At 41.0% G+C, this 18,452-nt stretch overlaps 1 protein-coding gene across 1 annotated transcript in view; it reads right to left on the bottom strand.

Annotated features, from left to right (window-relative positions):
• Positions 1 to 2,680: 2,680 nt before the first annotated feature.
• LOC126418631 (CUE domain-containing protein 2) overlaps positions 2,681 to 18,452 on the bottom strand; it is a 107,166-nt gene continuing 91,394 nt past the window's right edge. The window contains exon 8 of the mRNA XM_050085477.1: positions 2,681 to 6,362. The gene's annotated coding sequence lies outside the window, so the exon portion shown is untranslated. The remainder of the gene's footprint in view (positions 6,363 to 18,452) is intronic.

Below are 18,452 nucleotides of genomic sequence, written 5' to 3'. Positions count from 1 at the left end.
ATCTGAAAATGACAATATGCATGCAACATGTTACAACTATATTCATATGCGCATTTACCTTGTTCATAAGTTCTGCATATCAGCTTATTCACTACAAAATCTGATTTATCAAGTGGTTAAGTATGATAAAAATGTATAATGCATCACCACAATTCAGTCTGCTGTGTGCAACAACATCAATTGAACATATTGTAACTTCAATAGGCCTATAATGAACTTGAGCACACTACCTTACACAATAAATAAAAATGAAAAGAGTTTGTTTTCAATTTCTGTGTAATTGGTTTACTTCTGGTCATTTTCAGTGGAATTTACGAATAGTTAGATAAGAAACACTTGTACAAAGTCTTCATTATCCTCCTTGAAAATATGCCGTAAAATACAAGTGTTGGGATATAAAAATTTGCACGAGGTATGAATTACTGATCATTGAAAATCTGCTATTCTACTGCATGTAACAGAGTACAATACAGTTTTCACCAAAGATGAATTTTTCTTGTAACAGATGAGTGACAGAAAAGAAACTATTTTTGAACCTACAGGTCAGAGTCATTTTACTTAATATAAAATATTTACATGCATAATAAATTTTAGAAATAATATTTACAACAACATGCCTGAAGTACTCTACAAATTAAATATCAGACACATATATACACTTTCTGGTATCTTATCATCTACATTTCTACCAAATATTAGATTCTTTAAATTGTTGCTGGGGGGGGGGGGGGGGAGAGAGTGCACATTTGTGGAACAAATTTCACTGTGAAATTCTAACTCTACATTTTCTACACAAAATTGAATGGTGATTTGTATAACACTAATTGTAAAGCCTCTAGACAGAAAAATGTAAATGTTTCACACAAAGATATTAAGTCCACATAAAGGATCAATGATTCACACAAGTTTGACTTTGCCAAGACATCAATAACATAGTATCAAACAGTCAGAGTAAATCTGAACACATTTCCTCTAGCAGCATAACAAGTGCCATTATGGCAAATGAACAGACAATTATATAAAATATAGCTCAACACCATATACATTACTGTAACTCTTTAGTAAAAAGTCATTCAGCAATGAATTTTTATTCTGTGAAAATTAGTGCAGATATATTTTACATTCTAAGATGTATAAACTTTTCACATGAGAGAAGCACTACATAAAATATAATTATGTAGCCATATAATAATCAGTGATTCTCTCCATTATCATCTACCATAACAGGTGAAGGATTTTTTTGCTATTTAACATGTAGCATCGGAACAATTTAATGCCACATACAAAAGCATTTTTAGAGTAATAAACAGCAGAATAACTGCAAGTCAGTGTTATGAAAGTATGACTGGAAAACTTCTGTGTAACATAAATGTCTTTTCTTTCTTAAAATTGCTCTCAGTTTTCCCCCATCACCACTGGGGAAATAATCTCTGTGATTCAAACAATCATACTTTCTACCAGCACCACTGTCACAGTGAATTCAGCCAACTACTTGCCACATTAATCTTCACATATTCCTATCAAGCAATGTCAAAAGTGCCCAGTGTAAATTTAAAATGAATGACAGTCTCATTTCCAATTAATGTGATGTCAATAAGCATTTTTGTACATTTCAGCCTTAACATCTGTGATAAATATAGTTCATAATATTTAAATTAAAGGAAGGAGTTTCTGACAACTGGAGTTTATACTGTCATTCACTTCATCAGCAGTGACAATGTCTGGCAGAAATATATCAATCATATTTTCATTTATGTGAGTGAAAAATATTTTCAACAATACTGTTGTTAATATGAAATAAAATTTCTTGATGCATACATTGACAACTATAAACCAGCAGTGGATCAGGGAAACAGATCTTCAATAACAAATCAATAGAAAAATTATGAAGTTAATTTGTATGCAGTTAAGACAAACTATTCCAAGTCAAGACTGTTACTGGGAGAAAATGTGATGTGAGGGGTAGAAAGAGGCTAAACTCTGTTTTGTTGCAATTCTGTTGCACATGACCATGTGGAATTTATCTCGGCTCTTTATGTTCTTCACTTCAATTGGTAAATGACAGTGGGGGTAACTTTCAGTCAGCTACCTGAGTGTACAATGGACTGCCAAGATCAAACAACAACAGAAGTTATCAAAGTTCACTTTAATGACAATTCCATTGCTAGGACATAAAAGCAAGAAATTATACTATACTGTATGATACTCTTTGTCAAGAAGTCCAAATTATTGCACCTGGACAGATGGTACCAAAATGCAGATGCATTTAGCTAACCAACAGTGATATTGCTGAATGTTGTTAGATGCAAATTATACACACCTGTCCTAGACTCAAACTGTTTTACAATTTTGGGAAAAAGAATTAATCCTCTAACCAGAGATTACAAATTTTCCTCCGGCCTCACATTAGCTATTTTGCTGTAATTCCCTGCCCACTCATTCCATGTGTCTATCCGCTATTCCACATCTCACAACCTTTCAGTCATCTACCTACATCACTTTTTCATCACTCCTATTGCCTTGAGAGGTGCTTCCCCCCCCCCCCCCCCCCCTCCAAACTCGCACCAGAAACTACTTCCGATAAATACAGTTGATTTCTTCTTTTTTATTACCTGTTTTCAGTTTGTTATGCACCTTATTTGTGTAATAATACAAAAGTGAAGAGACAATTTTTTTTTCTTTAATCTATCATTGTGAACAGTAAGTTGGTATATGCTTTGCCAATTAGGTTACCGGCTGTTTATCTTAGTAACCATTAGCATTAAACTGTTTTTTAAATTCCAAGCAACACCGGTTTCATTATTTTGAAAAGCATGTTTGATCCTACTGAACCAGACACTAGGCACAATACAAACATGGCAATGTACAACTTTAAATTAAAGAGTACGGAAAACGCAGTGAATTTACTTGAGGCCAAAAAGTCACAGGACATTTTATATTGAAGCAGTGTGCAAAAAGACTGTTCTGATTTTTTCAAAGAAAAACTAAGTTTTTCTGCACATTGTTTTCAAATTATTGTACTACTAGCATACAAAATGAAGGAAGAATTAGGGTGTAACTTCTCACCAACCACGAGGTCATTAGAAACAGGCAGAAACATTACAGTATTGCATGTGTTAATAAAATAGAACTGAAATGAAAATGACAAACAGAATGCAATAAAACAGAAGAGCACAAAATTAATGTAATGGAATTATGTGGAATCAATAATGACTATTCTACAACTAAATTTTAGCAAAAAACAGAATCTGTCACACAGGTACAAGAAAGAACATGTATACTGACCAAACATGACCTCAAAATAGTATTTGTATTGAAGAGTGTCCCTCTGTACAATGGTAGTGCTACAGAATTTCACCAGAAAAGACACAACAGCCGTAGAATGAGTGATGTCAACATTATAATTTTTCCTCCAAGTCATTTTACATTTTATACTGAACACAATTATACCAAGAGTTCTGTTGAGAAAAAGACAAATAGTGTGGAAACAAACTTTCTGGCCTTTGTACTGCTGTCACGTATACAGAACAAAACTGATAACACAAAATTACTCCAACATTTTACTGCTGGTGTGAAATAAAGGATACAGCACTAAACTTGAGATGGTAGTAAATTGGGGATCACCAATGAGACTGTAATTTCCTCCTTTGGCGCCACCTTTAATTAATAACTGTCATCAAGAAAGATTGTACAACAGAAATCAGATACAGCAATGAAACCAAGGAATCTTTAAGAAGTAATGAACCATGCTGATTTGAAATAAACCACTATAAAAAGCTTTGTGCAATGCTGGTGCTATAAGATTCTTGCACAGTACTAGCAGTTCGATGGAACTTTTGAGTGTAGTGGTACAGCCATCCATACATTTATAGCTGCAGTTACTTATGTTTGTGATTTAAAAGCAAATACTACAAAACAATTAAAATATCAGATTAACATGCCAAACAGATTATTTATGATGAAGATCACAAAGGGAAACAATACTACATTGCTGATCATAGATATTGCCTTGCTTTATGGGCATCCAACACACACAAACCACTGAAACCACCTGATCCACTCAAAATAGAGCTATAAATGAAATGAGGTTGATAATTAAATGATTTGAATGGCTTCAGTCATACACCCATCTGTAGATATAACATAATCCTTACAAAACTTCTGAAATGACATTTTCACTGTTCTTATTTTTTCATGTAAAAACACTGAAGCATCTCTGGCCACTGAGGACAGACACTGCGAAAATATATCACACTTGCAGCAGTACATACAAAACTAGCACTAAAATTAAATCACTTGGCACACATAGCACAGATTTACTGGCCTTCTAACACTACTTGAAGTAACATCTGTAGAAGAGTTTACCTGAAGGCAGATTTGTAAGTCACAAATCATAAGCAGTAGAACTGTGAAAGGAAATGTTATCTCGATGCTGTGAAAGAGAGACCTGTAGAAACACTTCTTTGTGTTTACCACTTACATGCACAAGCAAATAAACTTGTCACATTGATTATAAGTTTGGTCAAATTTAATATTGCACAGTTACCAAATGTGAAAGACAGCTGGCATCATAAAGATTCAGATTATTCTGCATATTTTTTTCTAAGATAATTTTCAAGACACAGTTATTCTTTAAACACAACTAAGGAAATAAGAAAGTTTCACAGCACTATTTTAACACCAGTGATTATCCAGTTAGTGCAAGAACTGAAAGTATCATAGCGTCTTTACAGAATATGAAAAACACACAGTGAAGTGTGGTTATCAAATGAGACAATGAAAACATTGTTCTTTACATGAGTTTTTACTGTTGACTTCTTGTGTTTCGGAGTAACACTAAAATAAATTTTATCATTCTTGATTTGTGATAACACCAATGAAGCAGAACAATGCACTGAATAAAGTACTTCAACTTCTTAAAACATTTTTAAACATCAAAACCATTTAAGCATATTCATATATTCTACAATTCTGTAGCTTTCCTTTTTTAAATTAGTAGCTGCTTTATATTCTCAGTCGTGAATACTGAGTTTTACAATTGGATAATATCTATGACACTCACATATGTATAAACTGTAACAAAAAACATCAAATAAAAAAAAATACAAAAAATAATTAGATAAATAAAGTACTTCTATGATCAATAATGGCAAGCTATGACATAAGAAACTTGTAACTGTGACACTATCAAACAAATGATTCTTTCACTCATTCAAATAAACAATACTAGCACTCAGTCTCTCAGTCTCTCTCTCTCTCTCTCTCTCTCTCTCTCACACACACACACACACACACACACACACACACGTAACAAAAATGCTCCAGTACAAAGAGTACTCCCATCAATGAAAAAATACAGTCTACCAGAGCATAGGTTAACGTGCCTTAAAAATGAGAAAAATATCTGAGTAATTCACATGACAAATACAAAGAATACTCTGATAATATCATGTTCCATTTTATATGGAACTGTCTCGTACTAAACAATTTATGACGTCTTTTTTGTGACATACAATTAAACAAGTATAAGAAACACACAACACTTTTTACACGTAACAAAATTCGTATAAATAATTATGCACACAATTATACAAAATGTCTGCACTGCAATATCAGCAATTACTGCTGTGCCATATGAAAGTTCATGTAACAGAGCAATTCAATACTGGATGACTGGCTGAAAAAAGGTAAATTTCTTGATGCCAGAATACCCTGCAGTGTCCATTATTATTCCTCCAACTATGCGCATGTAGTCTAAATAAGTGTATATACAAATAAAATAAGCATAGTGAGGAAACTATCTTCTAAGGAACATTAAATAGGTCTCTAATGCTTGGCATTAGTGGTACAGACTGCAGCAAGAATACTGTTAGACTCTATTACTATTCAGAAATATTAATGAACACTTCAGTGATGGCATCCGACAAAAGCAATGTTCAGTTGCATTCTCACTAAGAAGTAATAATTATAAATACATTCTTGGCAGAGACAGTGCTGTGTCAAAACTTGTACAAGTTATAAAGTGTGGGGAAAATTGTCCAGTCTTTCCAAAATGTCACATTTCAGATCTGTATATTAAAAAGAATATTACAAAATTTCAGAAGAGAAAACAGTTAAAGCTCAAGAATAGTAATGGCACATGAAGTCCATGCGCAAAGTATAACTGCCTTCAAACAGAAAGGAATGCATAAATATTTTCTGTAATATTTTCACTATGTCCAATCTGTAAAACTTCATTCTTCAGATTAGCTGCAAAGATAAATTCTCTTCTTTGAAACAATACCTTTCTTTCAAAATCACATCTCTTTGTGCGGCCTCTCTTATTTCCCATTCCTCTAACCAGAAAGATGATGCTAAAATACCTGTAACATTTTTGTATTATAAACACATAATAAAAGTGAGCTATCATTATATAGTAAATTGATTACAAGAGTGAAACATCGTTATATAATGAACAGATCAGAAAAGTGAATCACCATCATGGAACAAAAATGTAACTAGCAGATAATGACTTTAAAAACACATACAAATCAATAAATATGAATGTGACATCCAGAGATACTGAAGTTCAAAATGCAAGATAGAACATGAACTCTAACAAACAAATAGTGCAGAACGCCATATGCAGTCTTATAATTTTTGAAGCCAAATATTAATGACAATCGAAGCATATGTATGACTGTGAAATGCCACTGAAATGACAGGCAGTACAGAAAGAAAGAAAGAAAGAAAGATAATAACTCCACGGCCATGGAGAGTGAGTGCTAAATGTCTTCATTCTTTTAAATGTTGCCTGCAACGCATACAACAGTACACCCTTAGTCATAAACTTAGGAACAAGAAGAAATGTAATTGTGGAAACATGAAAACACCTGGCAAAAAAATCAAGTCAATATCTAGTCTCATTATAAAATGACAAATACAGCCTGAAGTCTATTAATACATCAGCTGCAATACCTGTTCTCATTATGTGCCTTTATGAATTAAATCTTGCAGGCCATATGCATGAAGTTAATGTGCAGTTGTATCAGGTATCTGTGGAGAGGCCAGACTAACCCACAGTTCCTGAGACGGACAGTAGTTTTTCAGTAATTGCTTGGACAACAATCTGGATGATTGACTGATCTGGTCTTGTAACATTAACCAACATGTCGGTAGCCTTCCTGTGCTGGTACTGTGAATGGCTGAAAGCAAGGCAAAACTACAGCCCCCCCTCCCTCTCCTCTTCCCAAGGCATGCAGCTCTGTACGGGGGTTAATGATGATGGTGTCCTCTTGGACATTCTATGGGTTGGAGAATGGAATGTTAGATTCATTAATCAGGTAAATAGGTTAGAGAATCTGGAAAGGAAAATGGGCAGATCGAAGTTCAATACGGTGGGATGAATTGATTGTGAATGGATTATTGTAATCAAGGTAGTCAAGAAAGCATCAACCACCACTGTAGTACAAGTTTATATGCTAATGAAGATCTGGGAAGAATGTACGATGAGATAAAGGAACTTATTCAGATAATTAAAGGATATGAAAATTTAACTGTGACGAGTGACTGAAATCCAGCAGTAGAGAAGAAAGAGAATGAAAACCAGTAGGGGAACATGGACTGGGGAAAGGAATGGAAGAGGAAGGTGTCTGGTAGAATTTTGCAAGCACAGAGCATAATTTAATAATCACCAACACTTGGTGTAATCATCATGAAAGTAGGTTGTATATGAGGGAAAGTTCTGTGAACCTTTCAAGGTTTCAGATTGATTATATAATAGTAAGACAGAGTCTTCAAAACCAAATTTTAAACTGTAAGCAATTTCCAGGGACAGATGTGGACTCTGAACATAATTTATTGGTTATGAACAGCAGACTAAAACTGAAGAGGTAAGGGTAGGGATCTCAGAACCAGAGGTTGTTGAGAGTTTTGGAGGGAGCATTAAGCAACACTGGACTGAAAGAGGGGAAAGGAACACAATAGGAAACAAATGGGCTACCCTGAAGGATGAAAATGGGGGCAGCAGAGAATTAGATGTGTAAAAAGAGAAGGCCCAGTACAAAACACTGAATAACTCATAAGAAACTGAATCTAGAAAATATAAAAATGCAGGAAATAAAGCAGGTGAAATGGAATAAGATTGTCATAATGTGCCAAATGGCTAAGCAGGAATGACTAGAAGACAAATGCAAGGATGTAGAAATAAGCATAACTATGGGAAAGATAGTCAAAATATCCACGGGTGTGCTGCCGGTCTACAGTGTCCAACGGGCACAATATTTCGGCGATCATACATGTCGCCATCATCAGGTGAACTGACGGACTGAGCTCCTGTGAATGTGCCGGCACGGAGATCCGTACGCTATGGCTGCTCAGAGGGAACTAGGTTCGGTCGCGGCGGCGGCTGATTTAAATACCCTCCGCCCGCGGCGCGCTCCCTCCGCCGTCCGCGCCCCGCGCCACGGTCGCGCGGTGGAACACATTGCGACGGCGTCTGAGATGACGTCGGAGTGATGGCTCTGTCCGCCGTGGTCGTCACAACTATACGTTTGCTTGATTTACTCTTGATTAACCCGATCGCTGGTTCCCAAGCCTTGCTAAGATTATAGCCACAGTCACGGTTTATGAGGTCGTCATTGGTGCGAATTTCGATGGCCTCTCTAACAACGCTGTCCCAATATCTCGACGTCTGTACCAGAATCCTCGTGCGGTCATATTCCATGGCGTGATTTTCCGACAAACAATGTTCAGCGACCGCCGACTTGCTCGGATACATCAGACGAGTGTGCCTCTGGTGTTCACGGCATCGATCCTCGACAGTACGCATCGTCTGACCAATATACGACTTGCCACATTGACACGGAATCTGGTACACGCCGGCCTTCCTCAAACCGAGGTCATCTTTGGCGCTCCCCACCAGTGCACGAGTTTTATTTGGAGGACAAAACACAGTCCCGACCCGGTGTTTCTTCAGAATGCGAGCGATTTTCCCCGAGAGTGCGCCTGTGTATGGAATAAATGCAGTGCCTACCTCCTCCCTCGTGACTTCATTCATCTCAAGAGGTTGTGCTGCAGTGGTTGGGCAGAGAGCACGTTGAATCTGCCACTCTGAGTACCCATTTTTTCGAAATACAGTTCTCAGATGTTCCAATTCCTGGGGTAGACTCTCTGCGTCAGAGATAGTGCGCGCCCTATGTACTAGAGTTTTAAGTACCCCATTCCTCTGTGAAGGGTGGTGGCAGCTGTCTGCGTGCAAATACAGATCAGTGTGCGTAGTCTTCCGATACACCCCATGACCTAGGGTGCCGTCAGCCCTTCTCTTGACCAAGACGTCAAGGAAAGGTAATTTACCTTCCGTTTCAGTCTCCATAGTGAATTTGATGTTGGGGTGTATGGAGTTTAGATGTGTAAGGAAGTCAAGGAGTTTATCCATACCATGTGGCCAGATGACGAACGTGTCGTCCACGTAACGGAAAAAGCAAGTAGGTTTCCATACGGATGACGACAGGGCTTCCTCCTCGAAGTTCTCCATGTACAAATTCGCTACCACCGGTGCGAGTGGGCTACCCATGGCGACTCCCTCCGTTTGTTCATAATATTCTCCATTAAAAAGAAAATACGTGGAAGTCAAGACATGCCTAAAAAGTTCAGTGGTCTTCTCGTCAAACTTCTGACTAATCAATTCTAGTGACTCTCGCAGGGGTACCCTCGTAAACAAGGAAACGACGTCAAAACTCACCATGATATCTGACTCATCCAACCTGAAGCTGTCAAGGCGTTTAACAAAATCGACGGAATTACGGATGTGATGAGGGCATTTACCCACATAAGGACTTAATATTCCCGTCAGGTATTTGGCCAACAAATATGTAGGTGCCCTGATGTTGCTGACAATGGGGCGTAATGGTATCCCCTCTTTGTGAACCTTCGGGAGTCCATATAGTCTAGGCGGTACCGGACCTTGGGGTAACAATTTCTTAGCGTCACCCTCCGGTAAATCTGCGTCCTTGAGAAGCGCCCTCGTCTTGTTCTCCACCTTCTTTGTAGGGTCAACGCTGATCTTCCGGTAGGAATCGTCATTTAGCAGGCTCTGCATCTTATCAGTGTAGTCCTTATGGGAGACAACAACTGTAGCATTGCCTTTGTCAGCCGGTAAGACGACAATTTCAGAGCGCTCCCTCAGATCACGAATGGCCGCCCTCTCTTTACTGCTGATATTTGACTTCATCGGCTTGGATTTCGTCAACGCACGACACGTTTCACGACGTATTTCCTCGGCTGATTCTGGCGGAAGTCGAGCTGCAACCTGTTCAACAGCACTAACAATTTCTGCGACCGGAGTGAACTTGGGGGTGGGAGCGAAGTTGAGACCTTTCTGCAAAACCGAGACTGCATCATCACTCAACACCATGCCACTCAAATTGATGACAGTCTTGCACGGAACCTGTAGAGATGGTTTGTCAAGGAGACGTGAGAACTTAGCTGTTTGACGTCCCGTAGCCTTCTTATGGGCGGAATCAGCTGACACCCAGGTGACACCATCAATCCAATCCCAGGAACAAGAAGTAAACTTACTAGCCAGTTGCAAATGTAGCTTGAGTAATTCCTGTGAGATAAACTCAAGGCTCCGGCGGGTGAATTGCACTCCCTCACGTACCAACGCGAGGCTGGCTCGTTTCTTGATTCTCTTAGCTGCTGCAGAATCGATGTGATGCATAACCTTAGCAAAATTTGGAACAACATTCTCGGAACGACATCTCTTTAGAAAGGCAAGAGTACTTAGCAAACGACATCTACGGTGGCGCAACTTTTCAAATTTCTTCATGCTGCGATACATCTCCTCCCCGTAAAGGTGTATGATGTGATCCTTGAGTTTCTCCCGGCGTATTTGATAGTCAAAATATCCACGGGTGTGCTGCCGGTCTACAGTGTCCAACGGGCACAATATTTCGGCGATCATACATGTCGCCATCATCAGGTGAACTGACGGACTGAGCTCCTGTGAACGTGCCGGCACGGAGATCCGTACGCTATGGCTGCTCAGAGGGAACTGGGTTCGGTCGCGGCGGCGGCTGATTTAAATACCCTCCGCCCGCGGCACGCTCCCTCCGCCGTCCGCGCCCCACGCCACGGTCGCGCGGTGGAACAGATTGCGACGGCGTCTGAGATGACGTCATCTCAGACGCCGTCGCAATCTGTTCCACCGCGCGACCATGGCGCGGGGCGCGGACGGCGGAGGGAGCGCGCCGCGGGCGGAGGGTTTTTAAATCAGCCGCCGCCGCGACCGAACCCAGTTCCCTCTGAGCAGCCATAGCGTACGGATCTCCGTGCCGGCACGTTCACAGGAGCTCAGTCCGTCAGTTCACCTGATGATGGCGACATGTATGATCGCCGAAATATTGTGCCCGTTGGACACTGTAGACCGGCAGCACACCCATGGATATTTTGACTATCAAATACGCCGGGAGAAACTCAAGGATCACATGGGAAAGATAGATTGCTGCCTATAGGACATTACACAGACCTTTGGAGGAAAGAGAAGCAACTGTATGGATTCCAAAAGCTCAGATGGCAAGCCAATGCTAGGCAAAGAAGGTAAAGCTGAAACGTGGAAAGAGTATATCGAGGGTCTACACGAGGGGAATGTACTTAAAAACCACATTATAGGAACAGAAGGTGAAGGTAACAAAGGTGATATGACTATGTGAGAAGAATTTGGCACAGCACTGGAAGACCTAAGTGAAAGCAAGGCCCCTGGAGTAGACAACATTATCTTAGAATTACTGAAATCCCTGGGAGAGCCAGTCACAGCAAAAATTATTCCACCTGAGGTGCAATATATACAAGACAGACAAAACGCCTTTCAACTTCAGGAATAATGTAATAATTCCAATTCCAAAGAAGGCAGGTGTTGGTAGGTGTGAATACTACCAAACCAGTCATAGTTGCAAAACACTGACATGAATAATTTAGAGGAGAATGGATAAAATGGTAGAGGCTGACCTTGGTGAAGATCAGTTTTACTGTTTCCTACAAGCAATCTGCCACCAATATACACTCCTGGAAATGGAAAAAAGAACACATTGACACTGGTGTGTCAGACCCACCATACTTGCTCCGGACACTGCGAGAGGGCTGTACAAGCAATGATCACATGCACAGCACAGCGGACACACCAGGAACCGCGGTGTTGGCCGTCGAATGGCGCTAGCTGCGCAGCATTTGTGCACCGCCGCCGTCAGTGTCAGCCAGTTTGCCGTGGCATAAGGAGCTCCATCGCAGTCTTTAACACTGGTAGCATGCCGCGACAGCGTGGACGTGAACCGTATGTGCAGTTGACGGACTTTGAGCGAGGGCGTATAGTGGGCATGCGGGAGGCCGGGTGGACATACCGCCGAATTGCTCAACACGTGGGGCGTGAGGTCTCCACAGTACATCGATGTTGTCGCCAGTGGTCGGCGGAAGGTGCACGTGCCCGTCGACCTGGGACCGGACTGCAGCGACGCACGGATGCACGCCAAGACTGTAGGATCCTACGCAGTGCCGTAGGGGACCGCACCGCCACTTCCCAGCAAATTAGGGACACTGTTGCTCCTGGGGTATCGGCGAGGACCATTCGCAACCGTCTCCATGAAGCTGGGCTACGGTCCCGCACACCGTTAGGCCGTCTTCCGCTCACGTCCCAACATCGTGCAGCCCGCCTCCAGTGGTGTCGCAACAGGCGTGAATGGAGGGACGAATGGAGACGTGTCGTCTTCAGCGATGAGAGTCGCTTCTGCCTTGGTGCCAATGATGGTCGTATGCGTGTTTGGCGCCGTGCAGGTGAGCGCCACAATCAGGACTGCATACGACCGAGGCACACAGGGCCAACACCCGGCATCATGGTGTGGGGAGCGATTTCCTACACTGGCCGTACACCACTGGTGATCGTCGAGGGGACACTGAATAGTGTACGGTACATCCAAACCGTCATCGCACCCATCGTTCTACCATTCCTAGACCGGCAAGGGAACTTGCTGTTCCAACAGGACAATGCACGTCCGCATGTATCCCGTGCCACCCAACGTGCTCTAGAAGGTGTAAGTCAACTACCCTGGCCAGCAAGATCTCCGGATCTGTCCCCCATTGAGCATATTTGGGACTGGATGAAGCGTCGTCTCACGCGGTCTGCACGTCCAGCACGAACGCTGGTCCAACTGAGGCGCCAGGTGGAAATGGCATGGCAAGCCGTTCCACAGGACTACATCCAGCATCTCTACGATCGTCTCCATGGGAGAATAGCAGCCTGCATTGCTGCGAAAGGTGGATATACACTGTACTAGTGCCGACATTGTGCATGCTCAGTTGCCTGTGTCTATGTGCCTGTGGTTCTGTCAGTGTGATCATGTGATGTATCTGACCCCAGGAATGTGTCAATAAAGTTTCCCCTTCCTGGGACAATGAATTCACGGTGTTCTTATTTCAATTTCCAGCAGTGTAGATTGTTGTCACAGGTTGCTGAATTACAGGCCTGTCGATGTCACATAATCGAGGAACAAACAGAACAGTCCAGACCAACACCAACAGCAAGCTGTTGTCACAAGAAACTATGGCAGCCTACACTGCAACCTGCAGCGCCCCTGTCAATGACAAGCATCTTGTTTATTGCCAATACGGGGTATGAGAATCACAGCACTACTCGCACTTGCTAGGTCACATGCCCGCAAGAAGGCTGCACCGTATTCCTCTGCCGCCACAGTATTTATGCTGCTGCACTCCCACAGTGAGCCAGTTCAGTTCGAGTCACCGAACCAGACCTAATACAGATGCTGACTCAGGATCGAGCTGCAAATGCCAATCCAGGACGACTTCACCTGCTTCGTCCTCCTGAGCAATCAGCTGTCCGACAACAAGCCTTCACCTCATCGACTATCGTCTCTGAGGACTTGGTGCAGAACTACCACATAGATTTTATCAGATGTGTATGCCGGACAGTAGTCCAGCTTGTGGCCTGTCTGCAGACAGACATTAGACTATCATTCACAGTGATTGTGTTTCCATCAAGACCCCTATTGTCATCAAATAACTACCTGAGAGTAGCTGCGTTACTAAATACCAAAATTCCAGTTGTGTTTTTCAGTATCTAATGCGACAGTAGCCCAGTTAACTATTGCAGTGCGTGTATTTATGCTGTGCCTAATAAAGCCCATAGTGTTACTTGTCTATTTGGATATTCATTCTTTCTCCATGCACCATGGTCTGGTCACTTCAAATTTGGGTTTCAAAGATGATGATGATGATGATGATGATTGGTTTGTCGGACACTCAGCTGCATGGCCATCAGTGCTCCTACACATTCCCAATCTGAGCACAACCCAATATCACAACTTTTCATGAAAGATGATGGAATGATGAGGACAAAACAAACACCCAGTGCCCGGCGAGTGGAGGGGAGGGGTGGTTTCAAACAACTGTAGGAATAGGCGAGATAATACTTAACCTATGGCTGATCTTACAAGACAGGTAGAAGAAAGACAAAGCTTACATTCACTTGTAGATTTAGAAAAAGCCTTTGACACTGTGGAATGTATTACAGTCTTTGAAATTTTGAATGTAGGAAAGATAAAATACAGGGAGCATACGGTTATTTACATCTTGTACAGAAACAGACTGCAGTTACGTGAGTTGAAGGTCATGAAAGGAAAGCAGTGGTTGATGAGGGCTGCAGCCTACACTTGATGTTTTTCAATCTGTACACTGAGCAAGTAGTAAAGAGAACTGGACGAATTTGGAAATTAAAGTTCAGAAAGAAGAAATAAAAACTTAGCAAGTTGCCAATGACAGTTTAATTTCATATCAAGTACACCAACCACTAACAGTGCCTCCACTTCACACACTCCATGTTAAAAAGTCTCCTCGTTATAGCCTTGCCACCTCTAATTGCCACACCTGCAGTGGAAAGCAGTTATTATCGAAATATGCTGAAAACTTTACCAGAGGCTTTATTGACAAACAATATTCTATTCAACTCGTCCATTAACATCTATCTTGTGCCATTTCCTCTTCTGACACCAGTAAACCTGTTAACTAATTGCCAAACAGTACTCCTCTGATCATCCAGTATCAACTTGATCATGAAAAGCTCAACCACATCCTTCAACATGGCTTCGACTACATCTCGTTGTGGACGGTGATGAGGGATAGCCTACCCAAAATACTATCCACATCACCAAAGTTCTGCTGCCCACCCAACCTAAACAATATTGTTATCCATCCCAATACTGTACCTCACAGGTCATTCCTTTGACAAGCCAGGTGTAAGACCTGTCTCGTACACCCATCCACCACTTCCCACCACAGTGCAATCCCGCACCCAATACCTTAACTCAGGTGTCATTCCCTCATGAACAACTCAGGTGCAACACCTGTCCCCCACCCACTGCCACCTACCACAGTCTAGTCGAAGGTATTTGCTACATATTAAAAGGCAGGCCACTTGTGAAACTACCATGTTATGTAACAGCTGTGCTGCAATTTTTGTGGAGCATTCTATGTGGGCATGACATGTAGCTAACTGTCTACTTGCATGAATGCCTACTGCCAAACTGTGGCAAACAGCAAACTTGGCCCTTTAGTTGCCAAACATGCTGCACATTACAACACACATGCAAACATTCTAAATGCCAAATCTCACATTTGTCAGGAGAATGAAAAAAAACTATGTATCTGTTTGTACATAAATGATTTGTATTTAAAAAATTGAGAAGGTTTATTTTTTTTGATACAATTAAATTATGCTGTTCACTGCATCACCACAAAAAATGAGACAAATTATATATTAAATAATTCATTAGCAACATAACTGACTAGGTCTCAATGACAATAAGAAAGTTTCTACAAGTTGATTGATGCAAAGAAGAAAACAGTACTATTTATTTACACAAATAGTGCCGTTACAAACTGGCAGGTTCATATTCAGATGGCTGTTTATAGTTATATTACATTTGTTGTTTACATTGGTGTTGGCTGTGTTTTTTGGAACACCTAATGTAAACAACAACAAATGTAATATAAACATGAACAGCCATCTGAAGATGAACCTGCCAGGATGGAAAAGGTATTGGTGCTACTTGTGTAAATAAAAAGCATTATTAACAGTGGCTGATTGCTGTTTTCTTCTTTGCAAGCATCAAACTTGTACACAATCAAGGTCTCAAAAATGGCAGTTTTTGACAGAAAAGCAGAAAGAAAGTTTTTGTTCCAAGTGCCATTAGTACTGAGGAACTACGGTTTATTTGTGGTGCTACACAAACAGAAATATAGCATCAGATTTTTAACTAGTAGAACTATAGTCAACAAAAACCATTTCTCATATTTCTTAAATTTCAGAACTCCACAGAGAAGCATATCTGGCACAAAGACCAATCACCAGCTACTAAAACATGTTTAAAAGACATTCTCTATGATTAGGCACCTGGAGATTTTCTCTGTGATTTGACACCTGGATTATATCTAGGTACATGCAACAGAATATGGAGAACACAATGGCATGGAAAATATGTTTTACGGAAAAATGCCGATGTTTTACATTTTCACTTTTCAAATGACATTAACAGCTGCATCACTATGTGGTTGGGAATTGTCTTTCCAGCATATCCTGCACTCTCACAGTATCTCTGACATAAATTCTGCAAATCTATTTTCCACTGCCTCACCTCACCTTTTCCCTTTTATCTTCCCTCACGGTCCATACCATTCCTTCCCTGTCCACACTGTATACTGCCTTCTCCCACCACTCTTCCTCCTCCCCCATGTAGGTATATGCTCCCTCCTTCTCCCTCTCCCTCTGTCTTTTCCGCTCCTGCCTTGCACTACCCTGTTACCCCCTCCTTGGCTCACGCATTCTTCCCTACCCCCTCCCCACATCCATCAGCCCAAGTAATTGCTCTTTAATAATTAGTGTTGTCACAGCCACAATAGTGTCTGTTTGGGTATCTGTGCAAGAAAAGTGAGGGTTGAAAGCTAGTTAATATTGCATTTTTATAGTAGGAAAGTTCTGGTAGAATGTAAATAATTTAGAAATACAGGAGGCCACTTCTCAAATAACAGAAACATTGAGTCACTGACAGGCAGACAAAAAAGAGAAAGAAAACTTTCGACTTTTGGCATAAATACTTTCTTGAGGTAGAGTACTAACAAACAAAGGCAAGCAAGTGGACACGTGCGCGCCCACACACACACACACACACACACACACACACACACACACAGATATATATGGGTGGATGGATATGTGTGTGTGTGCGCGCGAGTGTATACCCGTCCTTTTTTCCCCGTAAGGTAAGTCTTTCCGCTCCCGGGATTGGAATGACTCCTTACCCTCTCCCTTAAAACCCACATCCTTTCATCTTTCCCTCTCCTTCCCTCTTTCCTGATGAGGCAACAGTTTGTTGCGAAAGCTTGAATTTCATGTGTATGTTTGTGTTTGTATGTGTGTCTATCGACCTGCCAGCACTTTCGTTCGGTAAGTCACATCATCTGTGTTTTTTGATATATTTTTCCCACGTGGAATGTTTCCCTCTATTATATTCGTATCATTAATTTGAACCCAACAATTACGTTTGTTATTGTCACTGTTGCATTTCGAAATCTTTCCTGTCATCTTATTTTCTCTTTCTGTTTTTGCAAGAAGTTTCACTTTGTATTCACCTTCTCCTCTTTACCGAATCTACCATACAATTTTATCCCACCTAATATACTCAATAATACGTAACCCACTTCCAAACCATAACCAAAAAAATTTTTTTTCCGCTTTCAACAATACTGCTGCTACAAAATCCACCGTTTCCAGTTCACACAGTTCTTTCAGCTATTAAACAGCCATTTTGGCTAGTTCCAATAACTTTCGCTTTTTTTCACTTCTTTTTTTCCACTTCCGTTTTTCCCACATCACTGATCTTTTTTAGCCGCTTCCCACAGGTTTTAACGTCATTATTTCTTTGTCAGACAATTGTTAGCCTCATTTTCATAATCTGCCACCACAAAACCACTCCTTTAAAATTTAAAGTTGTCTGTGTATGTGCGGATGGATATGTGTGTGTGTGCGCGAGTGTATACCGGTCCTTTTTTCCCCCTAAGGTAAGTCTTTCCGCTCCCGGGATTGGAATGACTCCTTACCCTCTCCCTTAAAACCCACATCCTTTCGTCTTTCCCTCTCCTTCCCTCTTTCCTAACGAAGCAACCGTTTGTTGCGAAAGCTTGAATTTTGTGTGTATGTTTGTGTGTCTATTGACGTGCCAGCACTTTTGTTTGGTAAGTCTCATCATCTTTGTTTTTAGATATATAGTTTTCCCATGTGGAATGTTTCCCTCGAAAGATGATGTGACTTACCATACGAAAGCGCTGGCAGGTCGATAGAAACACAAACAGGACTTGGGTTGGTAGACAACGATGTGCACAAAGGTTAGGTGGTTGTGTTGCCGCCAAAACAC

This window comes from Schistocerca serialis, chromosome 9, assembly GCF_023864345.2.
Source record: "Schistocerca serialis cubense isolate TAMUIC-IGC-003099 chromosome 9, iqSchSeri2.2, whole genome shotgun sequence".
NCBI lineage: Eukaryota > Metazoa > Arthropoda > Insecta > Orthoptera > Acrididae > Schistocerca > Schistocerca serialis.
Note: the sequence above shows the minus strand (reverse complement) of the source record. Positions and strands in the feature narration are given on the sequence as shown.